At 41.4% G+C, this 14,794-nt stretch overlaps 1 protein-coding gene across 1 annotated transcript in view; it reads left to right on the plus strand.

The window, feature by feature from the left end:
- The window catches only part of LOC120955427 (60S ribosomal protein L24), a 245,605-nt gene that overhangs the window by 188,840 nt on the left and 41,971 nt on the right, over positions 1 to 14,794 (plus strand). The window lies entirely within an intron of this gene.

Genomic DNA, 14,794 nt, shown 5'->3' on the forward strand with positions numbered 1-14,794 from the left:
ATCGATCAACATTACGTTGTTATATATTTGTGGAAATTCTAAAACATCTTCAATTATTGCTGGCAGAATAGTTACCCTCACAGCTCTATAAATTGCTTTTGTTAATAGCGGAATTCTTAATTTCACTACTATACGATCAGGTGAAACAAAATATTTATAATCAACGATTTGAAAGATGTTTGACAAAGAGGTCCCTCGTAGCTCGGTTGGAATATTCAGCTTATCGAAGTGATTTGTAACTATGGCAAGTAATTGATGTTTTTCCTGTACTGTCATGAGATGTTCCAAAGGATCAAAGAGAGAAGACACATTCGATAAAGGTGTAGCAAGCAACCTAATCGCTGTTTGTTTTCGTGCAACACTTTGTGCTATACAATTGATCGAACTATTTAGAAGAGCAAAATTTATAAGCATTGCTGAGAGTTCGTTTTGTGTGTTAGCTTCACGAATAAGCTTCGCTAACGAACCCTGAAATTCACTCAATTGTTGCATATTACGATCTTTCAGCTGAATTGTGGTGTTGAATGGGCTGTGTTTCAATTGATCACTGAATTGTTTGGACTTGTCATACATTCGTGCACCAACATTGTTTGTCATCTCGTTAATTAGGCTATTTTCATTAATTAGCATGGTGTAGTCAAGCAAATCGTTGGACAACATTTTTACACAAGGATCGTACATTTCGGCATTCATGAGTTTCACACACATTTCGCGCAATGTTTTCGTGCCATTTGCGAGCAGCCAGTATTCCTGTTGCAATTTCGTTAAATCCAGGTTCAAAGTAACGCGAGCGAAGGAAACAATTTCCTGCACAGGTGGCAGCTTTTCTTCATAAACTTTGGCACTTTCCAGCACAAGAAGCGGCTTCGACAAACGCAGCGAGAGTAGAAGAAGTATGATAATTCTATAAGTATGTATGAAATGTACGTCAGATAGTAGCAGAAATAAAGTAACACTAGTTTGCTACACACAAGTTTAGAATTATTAAATATTTTCAGCACGTTCTAAACGAAACCACAAAGCACTCAATTGATGATATGTCCCTACACAAATGTACACACAAAAACACTAGAGAGCGTGTAACAATTTTACTCACTTACTCCAAAAACATTGCTGTGATTAACTAAAAGCGGGTGCTGTGTAAAGTTCCTGCATTCACCTGGTCACGGAAGAGGCAGTTTGCAGAATAATCCCCAGAGCCCTTCGTTGCTACGACTTTATTTATACACACCGTGCGGTCCTCTCCGAAGTGTTTTAAAACATCTTCTGCATCCACTCACAGACCCACGGGCGGTGGTTTGATTGCTGGGACGTAGTCAAAAAACAGGGACCGAGGCGGCAGCGATCTCCGAAGTGAATATTCATGACGTCGCGTGTAACCTTTAGAAACCTTTTGTGTGTTTTAATTAGCTGAAAAACCAAGCGACAAACTAGGGGTCTTGTAAATCATTCCATGCTTTTAGGGCGATGAAAATGAAAGCGAATTTTCAACATCGAGCCATCGAGCGCTTTCTTAATCTGTGCCGCAGGGCTTGGCTGCTGGATGGATTACCAGCGCATCGTTCAGTTCTGCATCGTTCTGTGGCTCAAAGGTTTATTCGAAAATAACTCACTCATTCCAATTCGCTGAGTTATGGGTATTCGGTTGATGGCCAACTTTATTCGAACCACATATTGGAGAAATTTGGTTTGTATCTTTTGCCATGTCGTAGGGAAATTTAAATGTATTATGCAAACACAATCCGTATATTCGGTTTGTACGATGGATTGGGATGTATCTTAATTTGGATTAGTAAGTTATTAAAAAAAATGTAATATTGATTCAGTTTATCATTAATACATAGCTGAAAAATATGATTTTTTAAACTTATATATTGAAGTATTGCGGTTTAATGGATATTTATGGCGGCGTTTTACACAAGAAGTTGTGGAAATTAAAATAAAAAAATGCATTTAACAGGTGCGATGCAATTCAAGATTTTTGTTTTATTGTAACAAAGCCTTTCATATGAATTGGCCTCGTTTGAAGATGACTTTGTCTGAACTCCCGGGACGATAATTCCGATAATAGGTAATGTAATCAACTAATAACGTTACGATGAACTCCATTCGCACCATGCAGCGAAGCTCCGATTACCCCGAGCTGTGCCCGTAAATGATTATTCGGTGGTGTAAATCAGCCCCTAAACGGCACACAGACAACAGTGCAGTAATCGGAGCTCGCATCTTGTTCCTAAGGGGAAAAAGGGGTACCGTGATGCTACCGAAACGGAATCCCGCAAAAACCCCTCGAACGGCCAACCATTCAATGTCATCCCGTATTTCTCCCTCGGGAGAGCGCATACACCCTTGTGCGTCACAGTTTTGCCTCGCTTGTTGTTGGCAGGATGGTTTTAGAGCTGCAGGAACAGGGAGCCGCTGGATATAAAAATCAATCAATCCTGATTAAAAACACCCCAACACGCCGTCCCCTTTCGACCAGTGTCACACTCCAAAAATGTGGTACAAACATTAGAGCCGTGCGCGCCAGACGAACAATAAACAATCATCATTCGGGTGCGATTTTAATCTTCCTTGCGTTTAGTTCCAGTGAGGGGAAATGAACAGTGGACGAACAGAAAAAAAAACACACACACACACGCTACAGCCAAAGAACATTACAGACAAACAACTTCTCGGGACCTCACGGATCGATTGCTGCACAAGGATTTTGACCCTTGATTTCCCTTCTGCGAAAGGAAGGTTAGTTCTAAAGGAAATGTATATCAAATCAATTGATGATATCCCTCATCCAGAAACAAGTATCACCGTCAGAGTAGGCCATATGGTCGCAAGCGAAATGCGGTGACACTGAAGTAGTTAGGCGGGTGATGAGTGGTCCTGAGGATGGATCACAGCTGACGCGTATAGATAACAAGGAAAAGCTTGTTGGTAAGTGCAATTTCTGTGCAATAAGTATTATTTAAAGTATTTAAAACATTTTGGAATAAGATTCCGGAGGATTGCATTGAAATTTCAATGCGTGGTGCTAAATAAACATCATCATGTATGCTTGACTGACCGACGATTACGGAAAGGATCATGCTGTAAATAATTATGATTAATAATCATCCATATGCTACGGACATCGCCACCGATCGGATTCGATCGATTAGCCCGTTAGTGGGTAATGCACATTAGGATTTTCACTTAAGCAGATTATGGTGACTAGGCGAAAAACTACCATCCGATATGTATATGCTGGTCGGGGCATGCGGCCAACCGGCCAACAAAGAAAGATGAGGCGAATTTCTTATACAACCACCCTCCCGTGAGTTGTGCGCCCAAAAATTCTATTTATTTGTTCTTTTTCCAGCATTTTTCCGTACATTTTTCTACAACCGTCTAATGTACCACCGCCAGTCTAAACACACAACGAAACCAGGGGTGGTAGAGTGGATCGCACCATTGCTGGCTACTTTAGATGGAGAATCCTGTTCGGATACACTACCCACAACAGATCAGTGGCGGCGACGCTTCAACGTCATCGCTGGACTATTGCCGCACCCTCTAATATTCCCGTTTGGTAAGTCTTTCGCCTGTCGCCTCGTTTTTTCCCTTTTCCAGTCCTGTTCCTACACCGTATTTCCGCATGATAGTAGTTATTAAGGGGGAAATTTATTCATAAGCTATTGCAACCAATGATGCGGTCGCATAATATTTACATTTCTCCACGCTCCCTCGTGTTTTTTTTGCGTTTGCTCTTTGCGTTTTTCCGGACGGGTGTTTTTACGATAGGTTGTTTAGCATCCTATGGTGGCGGGCCAGGAGTGTATGCGCCTCTAGGGCTGTAAACAAGGATTGCGCATTTGACAGGCCCGCAAGGGGCACATACGGATTGACGGTGGAAACTTGATGATGAAAATTGAAATATTAGGACATATGTTGCGAACATGCGCTTCGTTACGGTATACGTTTGGCGTAAATGCATACGACCCACGACGGCTGCTCATGCACTGTTAATGAAGACTTTGAATTTTTAGATTTTTTTACTAGTTACGGCTTGATAAAGTCAATAAAAGGATGCAAAGAATGAAAGATTTACAAAATTATGACGATTGACACGGATTGTTTTTTGTTTTAAATGTTTAATGAAATTATTAAACGGCACAACATTTTCCGATGCTCATTGACGCTAAGTACCCAATCAGCGCTTGATGAGTTTTGATTAAATTTTACCGTTCTGAAAATCTCATATAATCAATGCGCATTCGGCTCCATATCATTGAAATGTCAATACCGAGCAAATATCATTAAACGGATTCACAATCTTCCTCTCCGCAACGTTTTGCCTTTCGAGCAACACATTTTCTTAATTGATTGACTAATGATAGAAATTTCCGTTGACCAAAACGTCAATCTCTTCTGTTTGCTTCAAAGTCTTTCATCCGTTTGACAGCACTCGGGACGGTTCACTGAAAGCGAAGCCAAATCCTTAGATTAAATGGTAACGGAAACGCTCATTGAAATCTCATCGATGGTGGTGGTGATCCTTCCATTTTTCACATCCGAATCCATTGTACGGACAAAAGCAGCGTATTTTCTATCCATTTCCGGTTGGTACCAGTGTTGTCTGATTATCATAAATTATGTGGTCAGCTGGCAGAGTGCCGATTCGCGTGTCTGAAATCAATACATCGTAAGCATGAATCATCATCATCATCATCATCACCAACACGGACAATCGTGAACACTCCACGTCGTCGTTGGTCATCGTGGCTGATCCGAGTCCGAGTTGAATTCCTACCCGTGTGGATCGTTACGTGAAGGAATAGCACTGGGGGACTGTTAGATTGTCCTGATGATGACGTGATGTCCCGGCCACTGGGCTTGGCATATGTGCGGTGCGGTGTCTGTCGCGTAAAGGCAGCAGCGCGAAGGTGAGGTCGCCGCACAAAGGTTCCGGAAACAAGGCACGCAACAAAAAACCTGCGATTAGAATCCATATTGTAGAGGGTGGCGTTAGTTAGCACGAGTTGAAAGTCATCTATCTACACAGTCGATCGGTGGGTGGGAGTCTTCTTAGGGGGTTCACGACATCAACACACCCTACGCTTTTAGTCATCATTTCAATACGACACATCGGTCGGGACCGAGTCAATCGGTCGCTTCATTGTCGTGGCTTGCACAATTTGGGGAAGTTTGTACTGAGACAATCCCTTGCTTGGTCAGTAATAAACGTAACGCTTGATCATGACTTTTGATAATTACCGTCCATTTACTCGACCGGACATGAAGGTAAAACGCATCCTTGTTTTGTTATTTGAGGGACGAAAAATTCGCACCAAATAGTGTTTCAGTTCTTGGTTGTAAAATTAAATTTCTAATTTTTATAAAAGTATCGCTTTTCATCGTGTTTTTTTAAAAGCATATACATAAAATTGTTCGTTCCTTTAAAACATTGGAAATCAAATGGACCCTAATATTGGGCCAGGATGAAAAAGACAAAACCAGCACGGCAGACTTGGGTCATAATAATCTCCGGATAAATGGTCAAGCGAGAAGCAGATAAACACGTAAAGCCTAAACACAATCAACATAAACTCTACAGCCGAAACGAAAACCGGAACGTTGCATTTCGTGTTGCTGATAATGACATGAGGTCACCTTTCCTTCAACGAAGTGCACTCTACATCAGACGGCACGAGCCCTCTAATGTCCAGCTGAACGATAGACGCTTTAAAGTCGAGTCGCGCAAATGGCTACATGCCTGTCCGTTTCCGTTCGCATGCGCACGCACTAATACATTGCCTTCACGGCGTATTCCCTCGGCGGTCATAGTCGTAAAATAAATCAGCTTTTCAGGGCACTGTCGAAGATGCACCCGGGTCCTGTGTACGAACGTCCATCAGGAACGGTTTGTGTTCGGTCGATCAACGAGGAAAAGGTGCAGTTGGTGCCTACGATGGCTGGTCAAGCTGCTAACCGTACTAGCAAAGGGGTCACTCGAAGGGCCCTTCAGATGTTCGATGCTTGTAGTTCACCAGGATAACGCGTGAAATGCTACTGTCCAGGGTGGAGGGTTTTTTTTTTGTTGGTTGTTGTCGAACCGTAGCAGATGAGCGTTTAATGAACTCGCAGTAAATAGAGACCTACAACGCATCATTTTTGGGTATAAAGACGAGTTTTAACAGTGAAGGGGCGAGTTGGAAGTGTTGGATATTGATGATATCCGAACACCAGATTGCCCGGGAGGTTTGTAGATGGTTTTGATAAACTGATAATGCGTCCCAGGGAAACTGGTGGATAATAGAATGTTTTCCCTAGAAAAAAGGTACACAAAAGAGTAACATGATCCAAAGCCAATTGAAATTCGATAGCGTTTGTATACAGTCGTCGGGAACAAATGAACGCTTTTGGCAGTGGCAAAATATGTTATTACAGGTAGTTCTCGAGATACACAGTAACTCATATACGCGGATTCGGAGATATGCGGTTTTCTAAATTCAACTGTTCTTTGAGCAAATTGTACTGATTTGACGCATCAATTGTCAAATGCCAAATAATTTCCCTATTGATCGAATGTAACAAACTATTTCAAAATTCAGTCAGAATCATAGCAAATAATCAATGAAGTGACTAACCCCTTCTAGCAAATTTACACGAAAATTAGTTATATTTTGGCTGTAAAATAAGAGATTCGACTTGCACGGAAGTTCGAAATACGCGGTATTTTGCGGCCGTTTTCGGTCCCCATTAACCGTGTATCTCGGGGACTACCTGTATTATTGTTATTATTCATGTAAATGGACGTTCATAGCAATTGTCAATGAATGAAAAACTTGAAGCCTTTTTAATTTATATACTTGTTTTATTTTCTGATAGCTTGTACATTACTATGCATACATTACAAATTTATCTCATAGCATAGCATACACTCTCATATTTGAGAACATTGTTACGCACTTCCATCAAGCTTCCGCAAACCACATGTAGCCTTGAAGTGTTCGTTCGTCACCGGACGGTGCCGTCAGCGTATAAAAAGGATCAAACAAAGTACCGTGAGTAAGTTAAGCCACTTAACATATTCAAGCAGCTCATGCGGCTTCGACTTAAGAAGTGCATAACAAATGGCAGTAGAAACGCGACGTAGGGAAAGATATCAACACGAATTACACCCTGCGCGGTCCCGGTCAACCCACCGGGCATCGGTGTTCGTACAGCTGCACTAGGAAGCCGGCTGCCGGTTGCTGCTCAACCATGTCCCGGCAATCGAATTCGTCTGGTACGTCCGAAAAAGCATGTCCTTTTCGGGGCCTAGATCGATGTTACGGTTTGGTGGATGTAGCGGCGCTGCTACTCTTGTACACGCTATCCAACAAACCAATTGCCACTGTCAAAGCAGGCGCTGTGTGCCCTGCATCTCGACGATACTTTCAAGTGTGTTGCCTTCGCTTTGAAGTGGAGTTGTTTTCACGTTTGCCGGCGCCACCATTGTCGCGCATTTACCATCCCCGATAAAAGAGCGTGTGCATCCTTGAAGCCGTCCCCGAATGGCCCTTACAGAGTGCACATAGAAAAAAATGTACCGCCTCCTGTATTGCACGTTTAAACAAATATACCAACGTATTGACGTAAGACCACGATTAGCTATGAAGACAAAATTGCAAATAAAAAAGTCACCGTCCTAAACGTAACCTCGATGCCATTGATGGTCATGTCAAAACTATCGCCTACAATTTGTACGCTCTGTGGATGACAGTTTAAGTAACTTACTTGTGTAGAGGCAATAAATCGGACTTAACGTCCCGCAATGCTTCGCGCAATCTCCAAGGCAAACCGAGCCAAGTCAGACATTCCTTAGCCGCAACATCATCACCATCGGCCGAGAACGATCGGGCCACATTCTTCGCATACTGCCAGCTGCTTAAGGTGGGCAGCATATGTTTCATCCGTTCGGCGCCTGGGAGCTTCGATAACGAGTGGCGCCCAAAATAATCGTAATCACAGTAGTATCAACTCAACCCATTCGCTTTCTACACTTGCCGCACACTGTACGGCTCTACGCGTATCTATCAGACGTATTGTTTTATTATTTTTTCATCCATTCCCTGCATCAGCTACGACCACGCTTTTACTGCAGTGTGACCGTCCGTCCGCATACCTGTCAGAGACCGTCCGTGGCGCCCGCAGGACCATACAAACGTCGTCAGCTTATCAAACACGACACGCGGCAAAAAGCCGAAAGCTTACCGACCTTACCAGCCCAAGAAGATCCCACATCCTACAGGTTATACGGTCACTGGACAAGAATTTCGGCGGTCGGTGGTCGTTTTCGGTTTGTTTTTTTTTCTTTCGGCTGGCTGCTTGGTACAGAGGATTAAAAAGGGTGCACCGACCAGGCCGTGGCCACAGCAAATGGACTCAAAGGGACCATCAAAAGCGAAAGTTTTACGAGCGGCTTTTGATATCTCCTTCAAATGACCAAATGCATGGATGGCTCCCAAAAATCCAACGTTTCGAAAACAAAAACAAAAAAAACCCTTGACTCGCGTCAAATTCTCCTTTTTATTTCCGAAAAATCTAAATTGTCGCCAACGCGCAGACGGATTGTTTCAGTCTGAAGGAGATAAGCAGAAGCATTCTTGAGTCATGAGTCACGCAAACAACAAAACGAATCATTAATATTTTATCTCTGTGTACTATTAGATCTCTATTTCATAAAATTGTTCAATGTTTAGAGATTGTAAAGCTGAGAAACTTACATAAAAACAAACACAAATTCGAAAATTTAACAGAAACCCGTAATATGATAACAGTAAAGTGTTTTTTTTCGTATCAATTTTTGTTGTCTGTATTTTTTGTGTTGAAAAAAGTTTGACTAAACACCAACTTTTTCTTATTTATTTCACAGCTTTAGTGCAAATTGAAATATTAATGAACTTTTCATACAATCCAGCAAGATGAATTGAAATACGACGTAATTGTAATCGAAACCAGGGTACAGAAAAAAAACTATTCAAGCCGGAATAGCATTGGCCAGAAGGAGACGTGCGTCAAAATCTAACGTATCGCGCCATATTGACTCCCTTAGGAATACATCAGAAACACACTTCAAGCGTAAACCAAAGTCGGTGTCAAACGTTGTCATGTTAAACCGACAGACAGTTGCCCACCATGTCCGAGACAATACGGGTTGCAATGTGCATCAAAGCCGACTATATATGTTTCTGAGATGCGAACGGGAATGCACCCTAAAATTGTCACACTAAACATTTGACAAGTAAGCCACTCGAAGCGAGACACACAAAAAAGGTCATAACATCCTGCGCTCGGTGATGTACATACGGTTGCCTGCTAGTTTCGTTGCTCTTTTACCTTTTACATCTGGCACATTCTTGCTAGAAAACTGTTAAAAGCTTCTGTGCTCTCAGCGTATCGGGGAGTGCGTGTTGATAACGTGTGTAATAAAAAATATGTACCGACTAACTCCATAGTCCGCCACCAACAACTGCAACTTTTCTTAAAACACACACACACAGAGTTGTGAACAGAGCAGGAAATAAGCTCTCAAAAATTAAGTCATAAAGGCCTCTTCAACTTTATACACTTCAATTCCGACCGGCAGATAGGCTACTTTCCGGCCTCAGCTGGAAAGAAAAAGGAAGTAACCGGGACAGTCGCCACGGACATAGGACAAGTTTATCAGCGGAACTATTGCTCTTCCAATAGGGCTGGCGAGGAGCAGCTCGAACGCTAGGACAAGTAATCGTCAAATCCCGGCTAAAATTGAGCCCGAACAAGCAAACAAACTCCTGCAAAGAGTAGCGAAGGATAAGCCTCGGGGTCGAAGGATGTCATAAAGACGGCTTAGCTGTACCGCCGAAGCCCGGGCAGTACCAACAATGCCAGCAATAATATGTTTTGGCATTCATTTTCGTTGGCTTTTACCTTTACGACTTACGGCGATTGGTCTCAGCATGTGATATCCTGTCCCGTGCCGGTCGGCCACTGGCGCCCGGCGGCGCCCTGTTCCTTAGGAAATGGCTACGATCAGCACCGGTTGTCGGTTATCCGGACGTTTTGGTACGGTATGAATGGCTGGATAGTCAAATTGCGCCGAACATGACCAACGTCGCCGCCAGCTCAGGGTCATCGTCTGGGCAGCGTCAACTAATGCGATGATAATATTTACTTTTAACGTAAACATACTACTTCCCGCCGCAAGAGGCGGTACACAGGTAGAACATGAAACGGGTCGGTGGATATTTCTCGATCGACAGGGTAAACATGGTATCCTTACAATTAGGAAGTATGCGAACGTATCCTGTGTTCTGCATTTTACTGTTTTCATTTCAATACACTTTTTTTGGAATATATCTCATATAAATTTTGCTTAATACTTTCTACTTTACACTTTCTAGGGTCGATGCAACGGTTTGCTACTGTTAAAAAAACAACGATACCCCCTTGACACACCTAGTGTCATTAAGAACAAGTATATTACTTGGGGAGAAAGCAACACTCTTCACACACAGGCGCACACAGATGCTGCTGTACGTTACACATTGATTAATTATTGTCGACAATAAAGGTGCACATTGCACCTCGCTCGATCGGTTTCCGACTAAAAGTCGGAAATGACAATGGCACATTTCTACGTTGGTTTTTTTTTCCTTCAATCGTAGAGATCTTTTTGTTCCACAAATCTGGACATATGTAGCGACAACAAACATTGCCCATTGTTAACGCTCAACCGTAACGAAACACTGAGTGCGATTACTGAAGGACCTCAATAATCATATTCCCTTCCAGGCGACACAAATACACACACACACACACTCACATACTCATACATTTACGCAGGCCATACAATCAACCCCCGTCAACCCCTAATTCGACCTCTGGACGACACACGCCGGTACTGTTTTTATTGTGCTTTCGGCGCTGCACAGGGCCTGTTAAATCAAGGGGCAAAACAAAAGTGGAAACTCCAACGACAAAAAAAAAGAAACAACGGCTATTGATGATCGATGCCGGAAAACTCATCGAGGAAAACCGTATAAAACATACCGAAATGGAACGGTCATAACAATAAATCAAATCATTAATGCTTTTTTAAAGGCGTCACATTAAAGGTGCACCATCGCGGCATTGCAGTTCCGGTTCGGGTTGTGATGTTAAGGCCACCCCTATTTCGGTGCGAGTAATGCAATGCTTAAGTTTCCATCAGTTGGTGCGTACGCAACAGGAAAGTGGCGTTGAACGAAATAGTACATGAAGCAACATAACGGTGCAGGACTTGGGTGGAGTGTTTTCTAGCGTATTGGGGTCATGAAATCGGCTCGACCAACTCGACACCTTCACAAGCGTCTGATCAATTCATACAGCAGCGATTAACGATTGTGTCATTTTTCCTCCCTCCGTAAGGTTTTTTTTTCCTTTTGTACATTAGTTATCGCGAGGCTTTATTGTTCTTAATAACTCGATTGCAGCTGTCTGTACAACAAATCAATACAAACACCATTGTTGCCACAGATTGTGGAGAAAACTAGAAAGGGGAAGTGTTGCAGCACAATGTAAGGCTGGATTGTTCTCAATTTTGTAAAACCCGGTTGAAAATGATCTAGTTAACATTGCTGAATAGTACGTAAATCGAACGAAATGCCTTCGAGAGCCTAGCTTCAAGCAAAGCGACAACCTGCTTGCATGTGCCTTTGATTTCAAACCTACTTAAGCTTCCACCCTATAACGGCCTACCTTATTACCCATTTATCTCCGATAAACAATCAAGCCTCAAAGCACTTTAAACCACATCTCCACCCTTACATGATCTGGGTTGAGCAGTTCGTCGTGCCACACACGACGTTGGTGGTACGTGATCTGTTTAGTGTTTATAATTTCATAATTGCATTACCAGTCCATAACTTGAAGCGTCTGGCGAAGGTGAAGAATAGTATGTTTATTTATAAGCTTTCTGTGTGTTGACTACTGCTGCACTGAGAACAAAAATGCGCTGGTAGTGTTTTTTTCCTCTACACATTGAATTTGATAGTTTGGAAAATAAGGTGGCGGTCGGGCTTAGCTTTACACATTTCTGTAATATTTGATTTAAATTCTTTCATAATATGCAATACTGTTCAATGTTCTGTGTTCCATGGTTCTGATACTATTGACTGCTTAGCAAGATGGAATATTTGTTTCGACAAAGTTATATCTAAACCATTGTTTTTATTCCATCGCTTTCTTTCCTCCCAGATCAAACCCACAATCAGTGGTCAAATAAATCAATTTTCAAACTACTTTCCTTTTTTTTCAAGTACTTACAGCAGCGGCATGCTCTTATGATTTGAAGAGCGAAAAGCCCTATTATGTGTTTGTGTGTGGTCCTAGGAACAGTATTTCCCCAGCCGTTCACAGGACGCTGGTAAAACAGTTTTCCTTGCTTTGCCCACCGCCACAGTCCACGCCTGAGAAAGATGATGCGCCTGTACACGAACTTTTTTTCTTCTGTGTTCTGCGTTGAATCTGCTTTCTGTCACCAAAATACGATTACCGTGCCGAGGCTGTTCTGGCTTTTCTTCGATGTGCCACTTTTGGCGTATTATTTCCATTCCATGGCGCATGGCGCGTTTTCCTATTCTTATTTGTTGAATGGAAACTTCGTAGCGGAAGGAAACAACCAATTCAAAGTCACTTTTGTAACTTCCTTAGTTGAGTCCGTTTCTTTTTTATTGCGAGTATGGCAACTTCAAAACATAATTTCTGACAGCAAAATAACGGTGAAGTATTTCTTAGGATGCCTCACAATTTTTCAAACACTTCAACAATTGATGGCATATTTTTCGCTAATGATTTAGTTTTATGTTTTAAAACAATTTTGAAACACAAAATTAGGTAATATTAAATTTGACGGACTAAAAATATCCTTGAAATTTCATAAATAATCGTTCTTTTTCGTGTTTTGTTGAGTTCTTGATTTTGAATATCATGAAATTAGGAGATGATAGGTTATGCTTGTGTTATAAATTTATATTTATTTTTATTTACTTTAATTTTTGTGATTGAAAAATTGTTTGATAAACGTTGTATCTGTAACACCCTTTTATAATCGTTTACTTACAAACGTTGGGTTCCAAATAGGTTACCATGACCGTAAGTAACAACGATAATACTTTAAAAGCAGCCAATAACAAATTAAACTATATTAAGTAATTTTTTTATACGAATGCAGCTGTAAGAACAAATTCTCTCTTTTAAATTAAAAATTACTTCATTTGGACAATATTAAAAATTAGTGCAAAAATAATCAAGAAATCCAAAGGTAAAAAAACACGCTTTAAGATGTTACGATTTTACCTAACGAACATTCAGCTTTAAGCTAGGCAGCTACGACAGTAGTAGTAGTAGTAGTAGTAGTAGTACATGCGTTTACATCACGTCACAACCCACCCTGTTTTGGTATACTGTGGTGGATGCGCGGTTGAAAAAGAAACCATCGCTCTAATTCGCTGGAGTACGCCATTTTTGTTGAAATGTGCTATGCGCTGTTGCAGCAAGGAAAAACATCGGCTCATTCTGAAAGCGGCAATCAAATAGACGAGAAAACCGAAGGCAAAAACTCGGTGCCCGAGGATAAAAATCGAAATGCGGCTAGGCAAAGGCAATTGTGCCGCAGAAGGGGTTAAAGCGCCCCGAAACGACAGACAGTAGAAATACGCAACCTCCGTATTTCATCGTCCATGACCGACCGGGCCGGTTGAGTTTTCTCTAATCGATATCCATTAGGAAAATTAAAAAAAAAAACACTCCGCCGTATAAGCACGGTGGAGGTGATCCTTTAAGAACTCGCTACCGTGCTGCGGCAGAAGGTTGCAGGGGGTGGTTGAAACTCTACGAAGAACGCAGTCTTGCGCAAACGAAACCAAGCGACAAAATACCGTTTTCAACAAATGCTTCGCAGTGTGGACACGTGAAATCACGTACAATGACCTCCCCAGAGAATGGAGAGTCCTACAAGTGTGGATGAGGTTTGTCTAAGTTTTTCCTGGATAGAAAATAGAGTCTAGATGACGCGTTTCAAACAATGACAATTACACCCGTAACAATACTAGACGCAGTTCAGACCTAAACATCCTTTAAAAGTGTGTATACGTTCAGTGTGGCTTAAGGATCAGTTTGTCTATATAACAATTTGTCTTTTGGAATCATAAACGATTGCAAACATGTCAGCTAGGCTAATGCGCTTTCGAATAGGTGACAAATTTTAAATATTACGTTTTTGATGTTTTTATAACATTTGAAATATTCTAAAGAAAGTTCAGATTTTATTATTAGTCCCAAAAAAATCCGTCCCAAACGGCGACATTTGCAACATTGAATACTGTTTACATATAAGATAGCAAATGCGCATGAATTTGCGCACGCGTTTATAATTTCAAACGAACAAGGGTACTTGATACTGAAATATTTGTCCATTTTGGCTCATAGTGGAATTTGTGTTCACGGCAAGAAATAGGCGGAGTCAATGTTTTCAAAGACGAATGACACGTTAAAATGGAACAGAAAATCGAGAGTTTGAACAATGGGATAAAAGTGAGTATTGTTTAGATTTATAAACCTTAAGTTTTATAATTCTAAAATAATATATATTTATTAATCAACAGATTCGGTCAAACAAAGAATATACGAATTATTGCGCTCATATTTGTTTTTATTTTTTTTTCGTTTTGTAATATGGAAATGTTTGTTACAAATTCAATTTGTAATAATATCCGCAGAGTTATTTTTTAAATCATTTACCATACGATCCACT

The sequence above is a fragment of the Anopheles coluzzii genome, chromosome 3 (assembly GCF_943734685.1).
Source record: "Anopheles coluzzii chromosome 3, AcolN3, whole genome shotgun sequence".
NCBI classification, from domain to species: Eukaryota; Metazoa; Arthropoda; class Insecta; order Diptera; family Culicidae; genus Anopheles; species Anopheles coluzzii.